This window comes from Ovis aries, chromosome 26 (genome assembly GCF_016772045.2).
Source record: "Ovis aries strain OAR_USU_Benz2616 breed Rambouillet chromosome 26, ARS-UI_Ramb_v3.0, whole genome shotgun sequence".
Lineage (NCBI taxonomy): Eukaryota > Metazoa > Chordata > Mammalia > Artiodactyla > Bovidae > Ovis > Ovis aries.
Window position 1 is genome coordinate 22,635,103 of NC_056079.1, and position 24,428 is coordinate 22,659,530.

At 38.1% G+C, this 24,428-nt stretch overlaps 1 protein-coding gene across 5 annotated transcripts in view; it reads left to right on the top strand.

Moving 5' to 3' along the window:
* DLC1 (DLC1 Rho GTPase activating protein) overlaps positions 1-24,428 on the top strand; it is a 519,553-nt gene that overhangs the window by 67,086 nt on the left and 428,039 nt on the right. For 2 of the 5 annotated variants that reach the window (XM_004021741.5, XM_060406933.1), the window contains exon 1: positions 19,419-19,726. The exons of 1 other annotated variant lie outside the window; for it this stretch is intronic. The gene's annotated coding sequence lies outside the window, so the exon portion shown is untranslated. Of the gene's footprint in view, positions 1-18,685; positions 19,006-19,418; positions 22,923-24,428 lie in introns of those variants that run through there. 2 more of the 5 variants (XM_042241334.1, XM_060406932.1) reach the window with 2 other exon arrangements.

Here is a 24,428-nt window from a genome sequence, read left to right on the forward strand (position 1 = left end):
AAAATTCTCTAAATATATGGCAATGTCATCATGTCATACGGATATATAATGTCTCTTCTCTAAAATTCACTACTGACTTACAGCTAGAGGTCTCTGAGCAAGGCCAGCCCATGATTTTGAAATCAAGATGTACCTGGGACAGTGGATGGAGACTGTGACTACGGATAATGTAACTTGGGTTTGTCCTGCCCTGAAACTCACTAATCACCTGCCAAGGAGCAAGGCACTTAATCCATCTCAGCATTTGTAAAACAGAACATAGGTGTAATTTCCTTGCTGCTTCATATAGTTAAAGTTCCAATTAAGTTTTGAATATAGAGAAAGTTGTTCTTAGGACTTTTGTTCCTCCTTCATTGGACCACTCTTACAAATATGCACATCTCTTACCTATCATTCTAAATAATATTAAATCAAAGCTTTGAACTCTGTAATTGCCTGTGCTTATAACCTGTAATCTTTAGAATTCCTCTCTCTGTCCAACTTCACCTTGTCACCTCCCAGGATGGAAACTCTTAACTTCCTTTGCCTCTCTATTGAATCAGGGCAGCCTCCTCTCTGTGTTTTGTATGAAGCAGCTATCATTACAAGTTATATATGCTCACTTGCTTAATATCTGGGTTCCCCTTCAACATATAAACTTCAAAAGGAGGAAGGGACTTTGTCTCATTCTTGTTCTGTGATACCAAAACCTTGGTCAGTGCCTAGCACATAATGAACGTTCAGTAACTATATCTTGAGTAATTGAATGATTATGAAGAGATAAGGCATCTCCTATAACTTATCAAAAGGTGAATGAGAGTCCAAAAGGGCTAGGTCAGTTATGGGAATGTGGGCCAGGGTTGCACGGGGCAGATGTGATGTCCAGTGTAAGGTCTTTTAGATTTCCCTCCGTTACAATTACCAAAGATACAGGAAGGGATACAACAGCAAAACTATTGTAATAAAAACTAAACTCTCTAAGGAAGACCAAGACAACAAAATAATGGTAGCGCTGGTCTTAGAGTTTTCGAAGCCAAGAGAGAGAAGGCAATGGCATGAGGGTTGCCAATGGCTGGCTCTGGTTGAGACAGTGATGGATAAACATCCACATGAGCATATTCTTTGCCTGGTTAGCAGGGTTCAGTTCAGTTCAATCGCTCAGTCATGTCCGACTCTTTGCGACTCCATGGACTGCAGCAAGCCAGGCTTCCTTGTCCATCACCAACTCCCACAGCTTACTCAAACTCACGTCCATCGAGTTGATGATACCATCCAACCATCTCATCCTCTGTCGTCCCCTTCTCCTCCTGCCTTCAATCTTTCCCAGCATCAGGGTCTTTTCCAATGAGTCAGTTCTTTGCATCAGTGGCCAAAGTATTGGAGTTTCAGCTTCGGCATCAGACCTTCCAATAAATATTCAGGATTCATTGATTTCCTTTAGGATGGACTGATTGGATCTCCTTGCAGTCCAAGGGACTCTCAAGAGTCTTCTCCAACACCACAGTTCAAAAGTATCAGTTCTTTGGCACTCAACTTTCTTTATGGTCCAACTCTCACATCCATATATGACTACTGCAAAAACCATAGCTTTGTCTAGACAGACATTTGTTGGCAAAATAATATCTCTGCTTTTAAATATGCTATCTAGGTTGGTCACAGCTTTTCTTCCAAGGAGCAAGCATCTTTCATTTTCTGGCTGCAGTCACCATCTGCAGTGATTTTGGAGCCCAAGAAAATAAAGTCTCTCACTATTTCCATTGTTTCCCCATCTATTTGCCATGAAGTGATGGGACCAAATGCCATGATCTTCGTTTTCTGAATGTTGAGTTTTAAGCCAACTTCTTCACTCTCCTCCTTCACTTTCATCAAGAGGCTCTTTAGTTCTTCTTCATTTTCTGCCATAAGGGTGGTGTCATCTGCATATCTGAGGTTACTGATATTTCTCCTGGCAATCTTGATTCCAGCTTGTGTTTCATTCAGCCTGGCATTTTGCATGGCATAGTCTGCATATAAGTTAAATAAGCAGGGTGACAACATACAGCCTTGATGTACTCCTTTCCCGATTTGGAACCAGTCTGTTGTTCCATGTCTGGTTCTGACTATTGCTTCTTGACCTGCATACAGATTTCTCAGGAGGCAGGTCAGGTGGTCTGGTATTCCCATCTCTTTCAGAATTTTCCACAGTTTGTTGTGATCCACATAGTCAAAGGCTTTGCCATAGTCAATAAAGCAGAAATAGATGTCTTTCTGGAACTCTCTTGCTTTTTTGATGATCCAACGGATGTTGGCAACTTGATCTCTGATGAGTAGGGTTGATGGTGTCTTTTCTGGAGTTCAGGACTTCCCTGGTGGGTCAGAAGGTAAATAATTTACCTTCATGCAGGAGACCCAGGTTCAATCCCTGGGTTGGGAAGATGCCCTGGAGAAGGAAATGGCAACCCACTCCAGAATATTTGCCTAGAGAATTCCATGGACAGAGGAGCCTGGAAAGCTGCCCACGGGGTTGCAAAGAGTCAGACACAACTGAGAAACTAAATCACACTTTTCTGGCAATCAGTACCTTAACTTCCATGTAGGACCTCCAGGGCAACTGGAGAATAAAAAGGAAAATGATGCCTAAAATACGGGCACTGAAAGTTTACAAAACATATATGCTTCTTTATGGGGACTTCAAAACAATGAGCAGTATAATCCTCCAAATTATTATAATCTGCAAAACCCAAGTTAAAATATGCTGACCTGTCTAGTGATTTGCAATTGGTAAAGTGTGTATATAAGAGTTAAATACAGTATCAACAAAAGATATCATCCTTATTGATAATGAAGTTAGAGCAGGCTCAAACATGTAAGGTCTTCACATACTCATTGTGTATGTGCCAAAAGTGATGAAAAGATACAGTCAGCTGGGCTGATTAAACAAAGTTTTTGGAGAAATAGGAAAGACACTTGGGAATTGCTAGCATAAATGGGAAAGAATCAATTGAACAAGACCCAAAAACTTGGAAGGGATTGAAGGTAATAGTCAAAAGAATGACATGCAGAAAGGAGGTCATAATTAATAAGTACTATATGAACATAACACATAAAATATTTGTGATGGAGGAGATTTTAGGTATCCTCTTTGGAAATACATGGTTTTGATTTTTGGTCTTTACCACACAATGTTCATTTCTTAAGTGCTCAGAAATTCAACTTTTTCATCCATAAAAAGTCAGCTCATATTGTCTACTTTTCATGGCTACATGGAAGATTTTAAGAGTTACTGTAAATGAAAGTTACAGCATGATATATGGGAGTTGTAATTACTATGCAGCCCCTTGTGCTCTTTTTACAAATGAGGAAACTGAGATCCAAAGAAATTATTTACCTGAAACCACAGGTATTTGCTGACTAAGAATCATATCTCAGCTCTTGTACATACACTATTTATACACGATTTCAAAAGTGTTTTGTCCTTCTACTGTTGAAGTATCAGGGCTTCCCTGGTGGCTCAGTGGGAAAGAATCCACCTGCCAATGCAGGAGACACAGGCTTGATCCTAGGACTGGAGAAGGGAATGGCTACACTCCAGTATTCCTGCCTGGGAAATCCCACGGACAAAGGAGTCTGGCAGGCTGCGGTCCATGGGGTCAAAAATGAGTCAGGCACAACTTAGCTACTAAACAAGAATGGAAAACTTAGATATTACTAAAAACTAAGAGAACACAGAAATATCTCACCAAGATCTGTTATTGAAAGATAATCACTGTTATATTTTGCTGTGTTTTTTTTTTTTTAACATTCCTCTCTATGGGATGGATTTTTGTGAGTTTTTGTTTTTACTTCATGGTGGTTTTATTGCTTCCAGCTTAATTAATTAGTATTCTAATTTAAGCATTATTAATGGCACACAGCATTTCAACTAATGCATACTCCAAGTTTATTAGCATTTATTCACATTTATTCAACAGGTTATTTCCAAATTTTCACATGGAATTATGCCGTTGGCTTCCCTGATGGCTCAGTGGGTAAGGAATCTGCCTGCAATACAGGTGACAAAGGAGACGTGGGTTGGATCCCTGGATTGGAAAGATCCTGTGGAGAAGGAAATGGCAACCCACTCCAGTATTCTTGCCTGGAAAATACCATGGACAGAGGAGCCTGGTGGGCTACAGTGCATGGGGTCCCAAAGAGTTGAACATGACTGAGCGACTAAGGAACAAAAACAACTTGGAATCTAATTTTTAAATAATTGGCATGTAAAATATTTATCCTTTCTATTCATCTTATACCTTTCGATGTATACAGCTGGATGATTTCAGGCCAATATGGAGAGGAACTTGATAAAGGGACAAGCACAGTAGTTTAGAAATGGAAGGATAAGTGTCAACAGGGTGAGAAAGGGTAGTAAGCAGTATAACACACACACATAGAAAGGCAGGAGTCAAGAGCGTATGCTTTGAAGTTCAACACTTTCCAATGTGAGAAGTTTGACAAGTTAGTTAAACACCTCAGCCTCAGTTACCTTATCTATACAAGGAGCATATTAATAGATCCTAGCTCCTAGGATTGTTGTCAGGTTTAAGTAGCAGACCAGTACAGCCCTGAGAATATGGTCTGACAATTAGTGAACACTCGGTACATATCTGTTATGATTCCCAAAGCTTTAGTAACGAAAAACAGAGTCAGGAATTAAGAGTTCCAAGTGGAGACAGGATTGAATGATGGCTTCCTCCTTTTAGGAAAAGTTGAAGCGTATGTAAGTAGAGAAAGAAACAGATGGACAGGGCTGCTGAGAGATAAGTCATCCTTAAAATATCCCTTAGATAGTGGGGAGAATCAAGTTTAGAAAAGCCTCATCCCATTCATTTTCTTAGTCCCATTCCACCCCAATAGGCAGTTCAGTACCTATTGCCTCCTGGGAAGAGATGTGTTAGCAGAAAGCAGGAAAAGAAAGTCTCTTCAGGCTTTTGAAAGAAGCCCCAAATCTCTTTAATTTATCTTGCCTCTTTTAGCTCTAATTAGGTCTTAATGAATTCTGAGCACAGACAAAATATTTCTGAGAAAAACATCATAGGATATAGTTAAGCTTTTATGCTGAGACTGAAAGAACTTTCCTTGGGCTGGGAGGAGGGAGCCTTGTCACTAACTGGCTAAGTGACTAGAATAGTCACCTAACCTAATCGAAATTCTATAACTGGATCTATTTTTTAAAGGAGCAGAAATATATGGTGTTTTCCCCTTTGTAATATATGTTGTCTTTTTTTTTTAATAGGGGTGCAAAAAGTTTTAATTCCTCTTACAGACAGCAGAGCTGAGAATGGCGCCTGTGCTCAGTGTCTATAGCACCAACATTTACTTAGAAAGAATAATAAAATTTCACCCTCTTCTTAATTTACTTTGCCCCAGGCATTTTAGCAAGACAGAAAGGATAAGTCATAAAGTTCCATTATCACATCATTATCATTGTTACTACTACTATTACTTATATAGACATTCAGTTTCTTATATTAACTTTAAGTGAAGCTTCCAAACTTGACCATGCTATATTATTTCAGGCTGCTGTAACAAAATATGATAGGCTGGATGGTTTAACGATGGACATTTATTTCTTATAATTCCTGAGGCTGAGAAATCCAAGGTTAAGGTGCTGGACAGTTTGGTTTCTGATCAGGTCCCTCTTCCTTATTCGGTGTGCAAATGACCTCCTGTGTGTCCTGGGTCCTCACATGGCAGAGAGTGACCTCTGCTGTCTCTCTGTCTCTCTCCTTACAAGGTTTCTAATCCCATCAGTATCCCACAAAGGGTTCCACCTTCATGGCTTCATCTAAATCTAATTATCTCCAAATATGACCACATCACAGAGTTAGGGCTTCCAAATATGTATTTGGAGTGTGTGTGTTGGCGGGGGTGGGTGTACAGTGCAATCCATAGCAAATGCTAAAATATGGCCATACAAAATACCGACATACATAAAACAAAAAAGCAAATTGACTCCAATATTCAATTCTGTAATAGCTTGGATCTGAAACTAGATTTTGTTGGTATTTGAAAATCTTGATAGAACACACTCTTCCTTTCCTTATTAAAATATGAGTACTAATGTAAAATTGGAACAATATGTCATCTGATTTACTATATTTTGGGTCAAGTGGTGAAAGAACTATTCAGACAACCTGCCAGATTCTGTTAGGTTACACCCAGAGCTTCACGGTTTAAGACAAACCCAGGCTGAAGTTTTGACTCATAGGCATGTGGTCTGGCTCAAGAATATGCTACATGTCTCTGGAAATACACACACGCGCACACACACATACACACATATACAGATGTGGAGCCAAGAAACACAGAAATGTCTTCGGAGAATGAAAGCAAAAACCAGAACTGAGTATCTTGTCCTACCAATTTCCGCCATCCCTGAGAGAAGCAACTAAGAATTTCCTTTGTGGTTTCCATTTCAAGGAATTTTTAAAACTCAGCAGTAACTAAGTTTCTTTTTGTATTATCTCATAATTCTATTTCTCTCTAGAAATGGGTGCATTAACCTTGTGACCCCAGTAAGTTTATAGATAAGCACAGACAACAGAAAAAGTATTTAAACATGATATAAAAAAAGAAAAGTCACACACTGCTCAACTACACATAAGGTTGCAAAATAGCCCTTTTTGTTTTGTTTTGTTTTGACTCTTAACTTCAATCCCTTAGGTGCCATCATGTTTCACTCTGGTTTCCCATAAGCCCCAAAGTGTCACTCTAGACCAGCTGCTCAATCCCACTCTGCCCACACATGCCCTTTGTTCTAAATTGCCCTCCTTGGCTCTCCTAACCCTCCCCACCACAGTCCACACTAATCAAAATTCCTGTTCCTATGGATAGGAGGAAAAAATCTAATTAAACTAATGCTCAAATGTGATTCCCTGATAACTTTCCAAGCTTCCAACCCCACCACCACCCAGCTATTAATTGTGTAGTGTTAGGAAGAAATTTCGGAGAAAGCAATGGCACCCCACTCCAGTACTCTTGCCTGGTAAATCCCATGCATGGAGGAGCCTGGTAGGCTCCAGTCCATGGGGTTGCTAGGAGTCGGACACGACTGAGGGATTTCACTTTGACTTTTCACTTTCATGCAATGGAGAAGGAAATGGCAACCCACTCCGTGTTCTCGCCTGGAGAATCCCAAGGATAGCGGAGCCTGGTGGGCTGCCGTCTCTGAGGTCGCACAGAGTCGGACATGACTGAAGCGACTTAGCAACAGCAGCAGGAATAAAATTATAAGGAGGACATGGAACTTGGGAGAAGTTCCCAATAGGAGAATCAGATATGATTCATCTTAGCAGGCAGGACAGTCACATATATTTACAACACAGGAAAAACTAGGCTTTTGGCAGTGACATCCCATTAATTTCTAGAATTTTGCTGTTTCATCTTTCTTGCAAGACAGATGTTCCCTTTTTTCTTATCTATCTTCTTTCTTCCATCCTGAAATTTTATTTCAGTTACAAGAAATGATCTCTCTAAATGGCAAAGACCAGTCTTTAATTTAGGGTATTTCTTTAGCAAATCTCCCTTGCAATAGTCCCCAAACAAGAGGCGTGTTTGAAAAGAGGTGTAAATACAGTATTGTGCGTTAGTTGCTCAGTCGTGTCCTACTCATTGCGATCGCGTGGACTGTAGCCCACCAGGCTCCTCCATCCATGGGATTCTCCAGACAAGAATACTGGAGTGAGTTGCCATTCCCTTCTCCAGGGAATCTTCCCCATCCAGGGATAGAACCTGGGTCCCTGGTATTGCAAGCAAATTCTTTACTGTCCGAGTCACCAGGGAAACAAATACAATATTAAAAGAAAATAAAGAAAAGAGTAGTTACATATAATTTTTGGGTCATCTGGAAAGGCATTTACAGAGAAGCAGATATTATTAGAATTAGGCCTTAGGATAACAAAACATTTGGAGAGAAATGTTAAAATGACTTTCACTTAAACTGGAAAATAAAACAGTACCAAATGCTTGCAAAGTTTATGCATGTCTAAATTTATTTATAATTATTTCAATTTTATTTAAATTGTCACAATTATCTTTAAAATCATTAACAACACTGGGCCTTGCTGTGAGTATGTGTTAGTTGCTCAGTTGTGGACTGTAGCCCACCACGCTCCTCTGTCCATTGGATTCTCCAGGCAAGAATACTGGAGTGGGTAGCATTCCCTCCTCCAGGGGATCTTTCTGACTCAGGGATTAAACCCAGGTCTTTACCGCCTGAGCTGCCAGGGAAGCCCTGGGTCTTGGTGTAGGTAACAAAAACATTTGTTGTGTTTAACACTTTTTTCCTAATCACCACTTGGCAAAAAAAGATGCTAACACAATTACTTGATCCATTTCTTTAAATGTTTCTAATTCACTTATTCTATTTGCTTATATATCTGTACATTCTGTGGTTTCTATCCAATTTAGTTTTTAACAGTAATTATCATTATTATTATTTTCCCATCTAAAAAAGAAGCAAATAGTCATCCTGGCATGGGCTATATGGTGATTTAGTCACTAAGTTATGTCTGATTCTTGCAACCCCATGGACTGTAAGTAGTCTGCCAGGTTCCTCTGTCCATGGGATTTCTCAGGCAAGAATACTGGAGTGGGTTTCCAGCTCTTTCTCCAGGGGATCTTTCGATCCAGGGATCAAACCCGTGTTTCCTGCACTGCGGGGAAACCCATGGGCTATACAGACATAAGGCAAAACAATTTTTCTTACATGTAAATTTTTGAGCCTACATGCTAGTGATGGAAGACTCTTCTCTCACGAGCCTCAGTATCATCAGACTGGCTTCCTTGATGCAGAACCCAAAGAAAACAGGCCTGGGGCCCATCACTCAGGGAATTCTGTTTCCAAGTTCAGTGTGTCTATTGCTCAAGATGACTTAGCATGTGGAACTGTTTTTGCCCTAAACTTTAAAGTCAAATGTCTGTGTTTTTGATAGTTCACACTTTCTTCTCAAAACCCAAAATATTATTTTAACTCATTAAAAATCTTGCAGCTCAGCAAGGCCCCAAATAAAATAGCTACTGTGTTTCTCTGATTCATTTGTCTACATAGGAACTTGGCAACTGTAATTGAAACTCCATTTTGACCCACGAATACCTAATATAAGGAGAGGAAACTCTCCTATATTTTATTCCACAATAGGATTGTTTTCATACTGAAATGCAACTTTCCAACATAAAGATAGAGGAAACCTATTATGACACATGTTTTACAAACTCTTTTGAACTATTTTTCTAACATTTGAATTTTGGCAATGGTTTTGCTCCATTCTGCCCAACATACGTTCCTCCAACTTAAAATGAGATATATAATTTCATGAAAACATTAATTTTAAAGTTTAAAAATTTTTTCTCTTCTTATACAAAATGGAAACTGGTCACTGCAATTTATGAAAGAAAACACTGTTGTATATTGTTTTATCCAAGAAAATAAATTAAGATCAGGCTGTAGAAGTGATGCTATACAAATGGGAACTTGTCCTAGTGGATACTGAATAGATTATCAACATTTTGCAAGAGTTTTGATAAACAACCATTCACTTCTAATTGTGTTCTTTATTATTAATGGCTTATATATCACTTCTATCAAGGCTGATAACCCATTGAAACTAACGGTTCTTTAATTATATACCTCATTTATGTATAATAGATGCTATTTCATTCCTGCTTGACAGAATAGTGGTGAAAGTTTTTCAGTTCTCTAGATTTTGATCATGTATTTTATCTATAAAAACATTACCAAAAAAAACCCCACATTCTTTTCAAATGAACTATATGTTTAGCCATAAAACAACTCAATAAAAGTTCAAATCATCCAAAGTGATTCTCCAGTCATAATGAAATTAAATTAGAAATCAACAACAAAGATAACAAGAAAATAACATACCATTAACCCTTTTGAACATAGCTGCAAAAATTCTTAATATTTTAGTAAGTTATTCAATAATATATGAGAAAATATACATCATGACAAAGTTCTTGGGCTCCAAAATCATTGCAGACAGTTACTGCAGCCATGAAATTAAAGATGCTTGCTCCTTGGGAGAAAAGCTATGACAAACTTAGACAGCATATTAAAAAGCAGAGACATTACTTTGCTGACAAAGGTCCATATAGTCAAAGCTATGGTTTTTTCAGTAGTCATGTATGCATGTGAAAGTTGGACCATAAAGAAGGCTGAGCACCAAAGAATTGGTGTGTTTGAATTATGGTGCTGCAGAAGACTCTTGAGAGTCCCTTGGACTGCAAGGAGATCCAACCAGTCAATCCTAAAGGAAATCAACCCTAAATATTCACTAGAAAGACTGATACTGAAGTTGAAGCTCCAAAACTTTGGCCACCTAATTCGAAGAGCTGACTCACTGGGAAAGACCCTGATGCTGGAAAAGATTGAAGGCAGGAGGACAAGGGGACAAGAGAGGATGAGATGGTTGGATGGCTTCACCAACTCGATGGACGTGAGCTTGAGCAAGCTCCGGGAGTCGGAGAGGGAAACCTGTCATGCTGCAGTCAATGAGGTCACAAAGAGCTGGACGTGACAGCGAGTGAACAACAATAACAATGATTCATGCCAGGAACGGAAGATTGGTTTAAAGTTTGAAAATCAATTGATGACATGCAGCATTATTAACAGACTTAGAAAAACTTCATACAGATTAAAAAGTAAAGATCTTATTCAGAAAAATCTTTTTTGGATTGAAGTATCATTTCCTGATTAAAAAGAACTCTCAACAGACTAGAAGTAGGGAAGGGTTTCTCAACCTCAATATGGTTGACATTTAGGTCAGATAATTATTTGCTATGGGAACCTGACATTTTGGATCAGATAATCATTTGTTGTGGCAAACTGTAGTTGTGCATTACAGCATATTTTGGAGCCAGAAGCACCACTCTGTTCAGTTGCAATGACCAAAAAATATCTCTGAACATCTGTAAACATCCTTATTAAGTAAAATCCTACTCCTGGTTGAGAACCACTGAAACGGAGGGAAATTCCCTCATCTGATAAAGAATATCTACCAAAAAAAAAAATCCTTGCAGCTAATATCATAATTAATGGTAAGAGTACAAATGCTTTCTCCTTTAGATCCAAGACAAGACAAAACTGTTCACTTACACCTATGTTATTCAACATTGTAGTGCATATTCTAGCCTGTGGAATAAAACAACAACAAATAAAAAAGTAACAGGACTTCCCCAGTGGTGCAGTGGAAAAGAACCTGCCTGCCAATGCAGGCAATTCTGGGTTCAGGAAGATTCCATATTTTGTGGCGCAGCTAAGCCCCTGAACCACAACTGCTGAAGCCTGTGTGCCTAGAGACCGTGCTCAGCGACAGGAGAACCGCAGCAGTGAGAAGTCATACACGGCAACCAAGAACAGTCCCTGCTCATCGCAACTAGAGAAAGCCTGTGCAAAGCAACGAAGACCCAGAACAGCCAGAATTAATTAATTAAAAAATTAAAACTTTCACGTTGAAAAAGAAGAAGCAAAACTATCTAATCTAATCACATGCGACATAATCTATGTTGGAAATCTTAGGGATCATCACAAAGCTACTGAAATTAGTGAGTTTTGCAAGATTGCAGGATGCAAATTCAAATAAGAAAATAAAGTGTGTTCTATGTAACAGCAATAAACAATTGAAAATGGAATTTTTGGAATATACCATTTACAATAGCCTCAAAACCATGAAATACTTAGAGATAAATCTGACAAAAATGTGCAAAACTATTACAGTGAAAAGAAGGAAACACTTGTAAGAGAAACAAAAAACCTAAATAAAAGAAGAGACAGATTGTGTTCATGAAACAGAAGACAATGTTATTAAGATGTTACTTCTGCCCTAAATTGACCAAAATTCCAGCAAGCACTTTTATGCAGATGGACAAGCTGCTTCTAAGATTCATATAGAAGTGCAATCATCCTAGATTATCCAAACAACTTTGAAAAAGAAGAACAAAGTTATCATATTTACACTACTTGGTTTCAAATCCCACTGTAAAGCTACAATAATGAATATTATGCAGTATTGCATTAGAGATAGACAAATAGGTCAATGGAACAGAATAGAGTCAAGAAATAGAATATCACATATTTGATCAATTGATTCTTGTTAAAGGGATAAAGACAATTCTGTGGAGGAAAGCTATTACAAATGGCACTGGAGCAACTGAGCATCCTCATTCAAAAAAAAAAGTTTAATCCACCTTCTTACTATGGCATATAAAAAAATTAACTTTAAATGTATCAAAGAGCCTAAATGTAAAATCTAAAGCTATAAAACTTCTAGCATAACATATAGGAGAAAATCTCTGTGATCCTAGATTGGGCAATGAAACCTAATTTCTTTGCCTTGAGACTGGAAACAATCCATAAAAGACAAAATTTGGTTATATTTTTCTTTTCTCAAAATTAAGAACTTCCACTTTATAGAAGGCACAGTTAAAAAATGAAAAGACAAACTAAACTGGGAGGAAATATTTGCAAAGCATCTGATAAAGAACTTGTATGCAGAATATACCAAGATCTCTCCACTTTTACTTCTTAGGTAGCATATCTAATTCTTCAGGAAAGATCTCGTGGCATCACACACCAAATGAGTTCACCTTTCTCATCACCTTCATCAGAGCCCTTCATGTCTCTTACCTGGATTTCCATAGTAACCTCCTAACTGGTCCTTTTTTGGCTCTTAGTTCCTCTTAGCCCATTAATACAGCAGCCAGTGTAACCCCATCACAGTAAAGCAGATCTTGCCACTCAGCCTTGCCAGGGCACCACTTTTCAGAATCAAAGCCAAAGTCCTTACAAGACACCACCTAACTAACTCACTCTTCCTTACCTTCCTGAGGGCATCTTGTCCTTCTCTACCCTTTCCTCCTTCCATCCCAGCCTCATTGATTTCCTTGCTATTTTGGGAAACCGCCAGGCACACTCTTTTTTAGGTTCTTGTTTACACTGCCTAGACTCTATGACCCTCAGATATCTATATGGCCATCTCCCTATCCTTTTAAAACTTTTACTAAAAAGTTCCTGAGAAAGATCTCCTCTGATATCCCTTAGTTAATTCTGTAACAAGATTGTCCCTCACTCCTCATATTCTTTATCATTCTCTGCATTTTCTGCTTCCCTTAGTAATTATTCACATACTAGATGATTTATATATTTATGCTGGTTGTGCATTACTAATCCTCTGCCCTCCATTTTAAGGTCCGTGAGGGCAAAGTCCTCTTTTTTTCTCTTGGTTGGGTGGTGTTTAATATTTCTTAAGTGCACAGAACAGCATCATGAACATAGTAAATACAAGTAAGTATTGCTTGAGTGTGAGGACAGATGTTAAGTATGTCACTTGATAAGTATTCTGAGGCTTTCCAGTGGTTCAGTTTTAAAGAGACAAATATGAGAAGTATACTTGTATTTTAACAGAAATTGAACAGATATTCCTTCAAGGCTATAAGCCTTGGTAACAAGTTCACGACTCCCATCCCTGCCGTTCCCCCTCCAGCGGTACACTGAGGACGCTGCCCTGGATGCTGGAGTAAAGGATAAGGAGTCAGGTGGAATGACTCTCAAAAGGCAGAGATTTAACTGGAGCAGAAGTTTTATGAGATGAAGAAATCTGGACACAGATAGTTTCACCTTTTCCAGGCGAACAGAGGGTGCAAGAGACAATGTATAAGAACAATAAGAGCATTTGAAAGGACAAGAGAAGCTAGAGAGAGAATGAGCTTTCAGCCTAAAGAGAAGAGGAAACATTTTTTTAATAGACTGAAGATACAGGGAAATGAGAATTTCAGAGAATGTTATATTAACCTCAACAAGGATGCTAAATGGTCATGTTAGCCTAAGTTTTCATACAGAACAAATCTTTGTGGGACATAGAACTAATCTTGGCCTCCACTAGCTGGGCACACCCAGACCTCTCCTAAGTATCTTTCATGGCTTGGGATCTTCATACTTCTGAGAATATCCTGGCCCTTTTGAACAGGTAGGGAGATTCAACGTTTTCAGAGACCATATATATTCTGCCAGTGTAGTTTTTCTTTCTTCCTTTCTTTTTAAAACTGTTTTCTAAATTTATGTTTTAATTTCTATTTGGAATTTATCAGTATACTTTTTTTCATAGCTATTCCTGAGTTGTAATCATTTTCAATGATTACAAGGGAATGATTTTCAAGGGAAGCAGTGTATATAATAATCCAAAAAGCAGATATAATGGGTTTTGGAGAATTTATATGGTTTTGCGACTTCTGTCAGTTTATTGTCAAACTTATGTTCCTTTAATAAATTCTTCTGGATGAATACTAAACGTTTGGCAAAATGCGGTATCAAAAGTGTGACATCATTGATCCCAAAACTAACCAATCAAAATTACATTGATCAAAAATCAATGATAAAAAATAAAAAATCAACATTTATCAAGAGCTAACCAAAATTTGGATCATTGACAACACTGATCCAAAACTAATATGCATATGCAGATTATTAAAACTACAAAATTGTATTTTTTTCCCACATGGGTATGTGTCTATCAAAATGAGCTTATTGGAAGAAAGTACATGTAAATATTGCTGAAAAAATAACTAGAAATCTATCAAATACTACATCTTTATTGCTCTGACACACATGTGGTTACTCCAATAAATTGCAAGCAAAGTTTTTACCTAGGTTTTTGAACTATCAGTTTTCATAGACAGTTTCTTCATGACTTCCTAGGTGGCGCTAGAGGTAAAGAATCTGCCTGTCAGTGCAGGAGATGCAACAGGCAGGAGTTTGATCCCTTGGTCAGGAAGATCCCCTGGAGGAGGGCATGACAGCCAATTCCAGCATTCTTGCTTGGAGAATCCCCATAAACAAAGGAGCCTGGAGGGCTACAGTCCGTGGGGTCACAAAGAGTTGAAGACGACTGACTAAGCACAGCATGTACTTGTGTGGACAATTCTGAAGTGCTTTAAAGACATTCAGTCTCTCTATATTAATTTTAAGTTCATTACTATTAGAACACTATTCTTTCACTAAAACAGAAACATAAAAGCCTGCTTATACCCACAATATCACAAACGTTAAGTGTGAGTGCTGAATTAATGATGTTTGCTACTCAATTCATAACAGGTTAAAAATTATTTTCAAAGGATAGGTTTCACTTTGCACAATCAAAAGGTTGCTGGACTTTAGAGTCATTGAACAATTCTGAAAAGTGCAGATTTAAATTTCCCAGTGATAGTTGAGGATTAGCTATCCAATCATAGCCAGTGTTTATTATTTACATCTTGGTACATGGGAAGATATGCAGATGACACCACCCTTACGGCAGAAAGTGAAGAGGAACTAAAAAGCCTCTTGAAGAAAGTGAAAGAGGAGAGTGAAAAAGTTGGCTTAAAGCTCAACATTCAGAAAACGAAGATCATGGCATCTGGTCCCATCACTTCATGGGAAATAGATGGGGAAACAGTGGAAACAGTGTCAGACTTTATTGTTTTGGGCTCCAAAATCACGGCAGATGGTGATTTTAGCCACGAAATTAAAAGACGCTTACTCCAACCTAGATAGCATATTGAAAAGCAGAGACATTACTTTCCCAACAAAGGTCCATCTAGTCAAGGCTATGGTTTGTCCAGTGGTCATGTATGGATGTGAGAGTTGAACCGTGAAGAAAGCTGAGCGCTGAAGAATTGATGCTTTTGAACTGTGGTGTTGGAGAAGACTCTTGAGAGTCCCTTGGACTGCAAGGAGATCCAACCAGTTCATTCTGAAGGAGATCAACCCTGGGATTTCTTTGGAAGGAATGATGCTAAAGCTGAAACTCCAGTACTTTGGCCACCTCGTGTGAAGAGTTAACTCATTGGAAAAGACTCTGATGCTGGGAGGGATTGGGGACAGGAGGAGAAGGGGACGACAGAGGATGAGATGGCTGGATGGCATCACTGACTCTATGGACGTGACTCTGAGTGAACTCCAGGAGCTGGTGATGACAGGGAGGCCTGTCGTGCTAAGATTCATGGGGTCGCAAAGAATCGGACACGACTGAGCGACTGAACTGACATGGGAAAAAGGACAAGGAAGCCTGGCATGCTGCAGTTCATGGCGTTACAAAGAGTCGGATACAACTTTGTGACTGAACAACAATAACAGCATGGAAAAAAAGCTAATCTTCACAATAGCTTATAATCCTCATTCTATAATTCCCTTTTCTTTAAAAAAAAAAAAAGTACCTAATTGCTCCACCAATAAAGTTGTTCCAAATGTATACATTTAACTGAGCTCAATAGATAAAAGTCCTCAGGAAAACAATCATAGAATAGAGATGCAAACATGAAAAAGGCAATTACTTAAATGGTAAAAATAATTCTAGATAACAATGACTGCCCCACCAGCCATGAAGTCTAATGACTTGACATGTTGACATGGACTATCATCTCTAATTTTGAAAAACCCTTAGATTCAGAGACTAAAACCAAGGTTTATGCAGGCAAAGTAATTTGAATAGGGTCATCACGATTGTTAGTTTTGGAGCCAGAGTCCTTTCCTGATACTTTGCTTTCAACTTTTTAACTGCCCCTCTACCATATTTTATTAGCTGAATAATATGCAAACATTTAAAGGAGTTTTGTATTGAGATTTACAAGTGGATAGGAGAAGAGGACAAATATCTTGGACCCCTTCTATGTGCCTGACACTATGTTAAATATTTAGGAAACGATCTCATTATTATCTTTATCCTCATATTTGGTAAAGCATTTATGAGAATATAAGTTCTGGGATTTGTTTGGAGTCAGGCAACTGAAGGATGAAAAATAAATAAGAGTGATTAAAGATTTGGGAAGTAATCCTTCTAAATAATAGAGTAAATCATGAAGACTTATTTGTTTAGGGAAGAGAATGTTAAGGAGAAAATTACTAATAAGAGTATCTGGATATCTAAAAAACCATTTATAAATCTATGTGAACAGGGTTTTGTTGTTTCCTCAGGCCAATATAAACAGAAACAAAGCTAAATTATACAAGAGAGGGATTATAGTACTCAGGAGGAGAATCTAGTCAAGAAGAATTAGCGGAGTGAGAATGTTTATTGAGTGCCCTCTGTTACCAGAGGGAGAGCTACAGGCAGATAGGTATAGAGATATACAAGTTATTTTAGGAAAGAACTTACATCAATTCTCATTCCATTCTGCTCCAGTGTTTTCTGAAGGGAAAGAGATAAATTTATAAATATATCTGTATATAAATTTAATCCTATTTTCCAATCTGGGAGTTATGTGGATTTGTCCCTATTTATAACGAGGAATCTGAAACTCAGAGAGTTTAAGAAGTCTTCCTAGTTTCACACAGCAATTAAGAGACAGCCAAGAGAGACAGTTGAACTCAGGGTGTTACAGTTAGAAAATTTGGGTTCCAAAGTAGACTTGGCTACTGTCCATCATTTGATTGTGAGAAAATTACTGTCATAAATTTCTAATACTTCATCTGTAAGATAACAATAAGAATACACACAATGATAGTTGGGAAGATTAAATAGTTTCAGTGGAAGTATTTTGAATATGAACGTAAATGACCCTTTAAAGAATTTATGAAGTTGTGGACTTCCTTCTTGTGGCTGAAGGTTAACTTCAAGGAATCTAAATACTCATTTTTTAATCAGTAATGTTTTGAGATAAACTCCTAAAAATTGCTTCTCCCTGCAGGTTATTTGAATGCTCCTCATCTGAAAATTATGTATAAAGTGTTATCCCTCCCACTTACCGTTCTAACCAAATTTAACATACATACCAAATGTTAAGCATTGGGTTTGATATTTCTGATAGTTCATGCTTTGCACTAATTTTGAGAGATTTTAGCTACCCAATAAGAAAAGAAATAATGGCTATAACATAATACTCTCTGACTTCTCATCTATTCAGTAGTATCAGAAAGTACTCAAAACATGATCATTATGCTATCTAGGTGTCTGTTAGTCTTGATAAAAGTTAGAGAATAAATGTGAATAATGAAAACTGCTTACAATTTCAGAGATGTACCACATAGATCTAGGGCTAATAGGTTTAATATTTCTTGTATCCCTTTTTATGTTCCTCTTTTATCATATATAAATTGGGATTGTTCCTCTCACTATTGGAAATCTCTGGGTAGTTGCAAGCCCCATGTAGACCCAATGATCAGGTTAATCTGATCACTAATCCCTGAAAGAAATACCTATGTCATAAACAGCAAGAGAATCCATTGATTGTAAATAAAGTAGAAGGGAGGCATTACTGAACAGTTTCAAACAAGCAAGATAATTAAACTCAGAGATGCCGTTTCCTGTTTCTCTGGTATAAACAACCAGCCTGCTGCACCGGCCTCTGCACAACCTGGATGTCCCAAGGCCACATCACTCTTCTTTCCTTCCACTTTCCCCCAAAGAGAATTCTGGGTCATAAAGGAAGAATTGGTGTAACTTCTTTCCTGAAACGACTTGCGCTTCCTCTGCCTTGATATTTGTGTCATCTTATTATAAGAGGAGCGAACATTTATTATTAATTGATGCACTAATTAAAGCCATACTTGCAGTTTCCATTAGCTTATTCCCTACATTCTCCAGAGTTGGCTGTCTGGTTTTAATCAAAACCAAATGGTAGTCCAAGTTCCCAGCCTAGAGCAGCTAGGAGGAAGTCATCCAGTGGAGGCATAAGAAAGCAGAAAAGATAAACAGACGATAGTTCACAACATTTGTGTCGGAGGAAGGATACAGATACTGTGAGCTGCTTGAGAGATGTGAGTCCCAGACTGTGTTCTGCGGGATGGAAGCAGTTGCAAGTGGTTAATGTCAGCAAGACTGTAATAGGATCAAGATGGAGTCTGTCTTCTGCTTTTCCAGCACTAGATGTGTGTGACTGGAGGATTCTGGCCAGAAGCAAGGCTGCCTGGGCCCTGACACAAACTATTTTATTTCCGGGAAGGATTCTTGGGATCAGAGATCTTGAAGAAAATGTTCTGTTTGCTGGATTCCTAGGATCTCACTTAACAGATCTCAGGTACGGTGTGAAATCTGGCTGCAGCATTTTAAATGAAGGAGCGGTCAAAAGGTTTGCAAATTTAGAAGAATTACGGTATTAAAACTCTAACTGCATCTTGCTCCCTTAAAACATCTTTTGAAAGGAGTCCTGCAAAGGTATTTTGATTACGTTGTGTGTATACACTGAATACGGTGGAAAAGTTGTAGAGGAAGGAAAGAACTGTGTTTTCTATCTTTTTTTTTCCCCCCCATAAGCAGTGTGGGATAGAAAAAGGCTTTACGGCTTTATAACTCTCCAGCTAATCACCTCAAGGGTTTTGACAAACTCACTTCAGTTCTGTGTAAAATCAGAACTCCTAAATCGCCGGCCTCAGGGCTCCCCCCTCCCCTCCTCCCGGCTCAGTCTTTCTCACACGCACACCACTCAGAGGCAGGAAATGCTTCGCAGGCAATCTGGGCCTGGTTGTGGAGGCCCCTTTTGCAAAACATCAGTCTGAATTTACTAGACAGAAGTCACTAGGAACGCCTTGACAGACTCCGGCTTCGGCTAAGGCTCCCTCCAGCTGCGGAGGCTGTTTTTGTTAGAATCACACACTGCGCAGAACCGCTTAGAATAGAGCCATGATCTCAACCACGAAATGTGAACTTATATTTTGGAGAAAGTAACGGAGACGGACTCCTCTCCTAGGCTGAGTGTTGAAGCATGTCATGCCTCGGTGTTTCAGCTCCTCCTCGTCGAGGTAAGACGCTGTGGACTATCTATCTCTCCGCTTTGAGGCAATCTACAGAGAGGCAGAAAGATTGAGAGACATGTTAGCATCTTGCACGGAGTGAGTGGTGATTTCCTGGGTCTTAGAGCTGAGCCACGAAATCAGAAGTGGAAAAGGTTTAGTAAGAAGAAAACTGTGGGTCAAACTGTTTTAGCAGAATGTCAATTCGGAAATAGGCTCCAGAGAGACTTCACTCTTTTTCTCCGTAAAGTAAGATCTCATTTTCAAGTCTTTTTCATCCTTAACTTATTTATCACTAGAGCCAGAAGACCAGTTTCCTTATTATATGACTTTTGTGAAACAAATACATTATTGTCACACATTAAGTGTGAGGTGTAAATGATTTTTTTTCTTTCCCTGTCTTTTGCCAACAGAAGAGTAGTTCCTACTAGAATGACTTTATTTCTTAATAATGCATCTTTCAAAGAATAGTTTGTGTCTCGTTTAAAATATGAAGATTGGATTCTTCAGTATGTCCCCACCCAGTTTCAACTACAGGTCAAACTGCTAATGTACAGCTTGCTAATAAATGGTTTATTTATTTCCTTTTTCAAAAAAGTAAACACATGAAAGTTCACAACTTATTTCTCTCCTAAATAGAATTTACTCTGATTTTTAAAAGTTTAAATATCAGAATTAGATTTAAGATATATATTAACTTTGATGAATTAACTATTCACTGCTCAAATTCTGTGTAAATATTTTTGAATAATTAAAGTAAATCTCAATGACAATGACATTCCTTATTACCATTTTAAGGTTGCTGGAAATCACTAAAATCATATGAAAAGCTCATCTGTGTCCATAATTCATGTAATCATAAAATTATATTTCCACTGGACTGTAGTGTTTTTAAGTTATGTTTACATGTGCAGTGTATAAGGAAAGAAATATAGTAATGACTGAAATAGCAGAGAGTTTTAATAGATAGCATAGTGTTATATTTATACTTCTGAATATTTAGAATGAAAACCATTATTTTATAGAAATAATATGGAAAGATATGTGAAAGAAACAAATAGCCATGCATATTTTCAAATTTATTAGATGAACACAAAATATCCTAAATGAAATATGAAAGCTGTTTGACAGTTGGATCATATGAAGTCAAAGTTTTCGTCATAAACTTTGACATGGTATAAGGTGACCATTTGCTGTATTAGCTAATCATGCTTAAATTTTATGCTAGAATAACTTGTGTTGACAAATTCTAACTATTCACTAACAATTTAAGTTGTGTTAAGACTTAAAAGTGATAAAAAGAATCTGTTTAATATGTTAAAATAAGATATTAACTTTTCTAAATTATAATTTAATAAATTTCCTCAATAGAATTTTAAGGAAGGAAAAAAATATGAGAGGTCACCTCTTCTAACACTGTCTTAAAGGTGCCAATAAAAAAGCTGAAGTATGGCATTCAAAAATGACCTGTCCAAGGTCACACTGCTAGTTGAAGAGATGACATTGGAACCACCATACCCTGTGTCATAATTCAGATAACTTTATATCACATCATCTTGCTCCCAAATAATAATTATGCATAATAGGGTATGAACATATCCATATCTGGTAGAAGGCTACCTTTAAACGGAAAACTGAAATGCTTCTTTAAAAAAAAAAAAGGCTTACAGCTGCCACTAGTATTACAGCATGGGGGAAAAAGAAAATTCATGGTTTTAAAAAAGAACCAAGTTTACTAAGTAATGAAATTCCCTCAAATGCGTAAGTGTTCTTCTACCTTCAACAAACACTTTAAAGGAGTAACTTGTTTGTGACCGTTTGTTACATTTCATATTTATGCCCAGGAAATCAATCCATATGCTAATAATTATATTAATTTTAAACTGATGTTTCTTAAAAACATAGAGTTAAAAAGGAGGTTGTCTGATTCATATCTTTGTATCTAAATGGTATCATTATAACCCAACCCAACCAGTTGACGTTCAGGAAAGATTTTACTGCCCCCCATTGGAATCAGTTTAAGAATCTTACGTACCCAGACATGTTTTTATTTGAATAACCTAAATCTTCATTGCTGTATCCTGTTTCTAGTTCTATGCATTTTTACCTCAGTGGAAATGTGAAAAGGCTAAATGGACATGTGAAAATATGTGTACATTTTGAGGCCAGATAAACCTACTTCTTTTCATCATGCCTTCAACAGCTTATTTTTAGTCCTTTAATTGGTTCATATATCTACTCTGAGCCTTCTACAAAGTCCTTTAGTTGTAGAATGCAGAATTTGTTATGGTATATAAATAAATGGCTGACCAGTGCAGTGTTAAATGGAGGAGTTGGCTGTTTCATCTGTACCATTCTTCATATATGACAGTATATGTTGCTATTCATGCTGAAACACTGCACTTTTCATGGCAAGAGCCTTTCTAATAAAACTAATATGTTTCATTTCTAGTACATCCCATGTTGTTAGAGAAAATGTGAGTCATGACCTTTTTTTCCCCATTTTTATGAACCAGATTGGATTTCCTGATGTTATTACCACTTAAAAGATAAGCTGTTCAACACTTCCAATGTCTCCACACTCTACATGATTGGAATGAGGAGTAAACACTATAAAGCAATAGCCCATATAACTGATTGCATGATTAACTAAAGGACTTAGTAAAAGAGAGTAGTACATCATTTTATTTATTTTTTCTTGAGTACATTATAATAAAAAAGAGAATTTTTCTGCCCCTATCCAAGTATGCTCATACCATACGTGCATGCCAAGTCCCTTCAGTCATGTGCGACTCTTTGCAACCCTGTGGACTGTAGCCCTCCAGGCTCCTCTGTCCAGGGGATTCTCCAGGCAAGATACTGGAGTCGGGGGCTGTGTCCTCCTCTGGTGACTCTTCCTAACCCAGGGATCGAGCCTGCATCTCTCATGTCTCCTGCACTGGGAGGCAGGCTCTTTACGGCTCGCGCCACCTGGGAAGCCCCTACCCATACCTACACCTGCAGCAAGCACTTTGTTTTTGTCTAGTCAGCAAGTCCGGTCCGGCCCTTGGGGACCATGGGGTAGACTTACTGAGTCTACCTGAAGCCTTTCAGGTTTCTCTGTCCATGGGATTCTCCAGGCAAGAATGCTGGTGAGCGTTGCCATGCTCTTCTCCAGGGGATCTTCCTGACTCAGGGACTGAACCTGCAACTCCTGCATTGGCAGGTGAGTTCTTAACCGCTGAGCCACCAGGAAGGCCCACAAATGCTTTAGGCATGGTTTAATCTTACGTACAGAGAAAGAGTCCTATAGGATCAAAACGACTCTAAACTGGGACATTCAAAATGTCTTTTGGGTTTTGTTTTCTTTTTACTGTGCTAAGTCTTATTTGTGCATGCTGTGTCTTTAGTTGCAGCATGTGAGCTCTTAGTTGAGGTTTGTGGGATCTAGTTCTATGACCAGGTATTGAACCCAGGCCCCCATGCATTGGGAGTGCAGAGTCAGCCACTGGACCATCCTTTCATTGATTTTCTTTTTAGAGAATGAATGAATTGGCATCAATATCATCTTACAATGAGAATTCTCTCTGTAGATATCATTATAGTACAGCAAAGTTCCAAATGAGTGATGATTTAGCTTTGGATCAGTTATTATTTGAATAAATGTTAAGAATTTTACATCAGGATTTAAAGAGAATGAGGGAAAATTCCTCCAGATTTTAAGAAAATAGCATAAATATTGAGCCTTCTTCTTCCAAGTGAATGATAAGGCCCTTATTTGTGCAATTTAAGTCAAACAGGTGAATAGAGAAGCCCAAATTCAGATTGTCTTTGGTATGGATACAGAAATAGAGCATGTATTTGTGCCGTTCTCATTTGGCACTAAACTGCAGGTCAGCTCATAGAGTTTTGAGAAATAGATGAGCTTAGTTTTTGAGGAAGTTATTCAGAAGAAAGGTGAAGGTGGACCTTGAGACCTAGTTTAAAAGAGATTATTTATTTTGATTCAGTGTATTATAAAGTATAATAAGTGAACTTGAAAATATTAAACAGGAATTCCTGTGTTTAAAAAAAAAAACAAAAGGCAGTGTAAACAGCATGTATGTGAACTTGTTCATGAAAGAAGATAGAGGATTGAAAAAAGCAGTTGTACCTGCTTGTATGTATGAAAGTGAAGTGAAAGTCACTCAGTCATGTCCGACTCTTTGCAACCCCATGGACTATATAGTCTGTGGAATTCTCCAGGCCAGAATACCAGAGTGGGTAGCCTTTTTCTTCTCCAGGGGATCCTCCCAACCCAGGGATGGAACCCAGATCTCCCACATCGCAGGTGGATTCTTTACCAGCTGAGCCACAAGGGAAGACCTCTATGTATGAAAAAGTTGTCTTATTAGACTGAAATAACAGAATGGCTTAGCAACACAGTTCAGACAATCCAGAGGGAATCAGGCCATTAGTAAATGAGATAGAAAGAAAGTAGGAAGAGCAGAAAGCAAGATCAGAAATTCCGTAAGTGTTGCTTTTTATTCCCAGCAATTGGCAAAATATCTAGTGTGTCAGGTACCGTCAATACCTGTTTTTTTAGTAAATGTTTGGGGAGTAAATAGGAGGGAAAGAAGAAAGAAAGGAAAGGAAAACCAATGTTGAAGAGTGGGTGTTGTGAGACTTTTTTTTTTTAAGTTTTCCAGACATCCTGTAATGACTGAATAATAATTTTTAAAGAGGAAGGAAA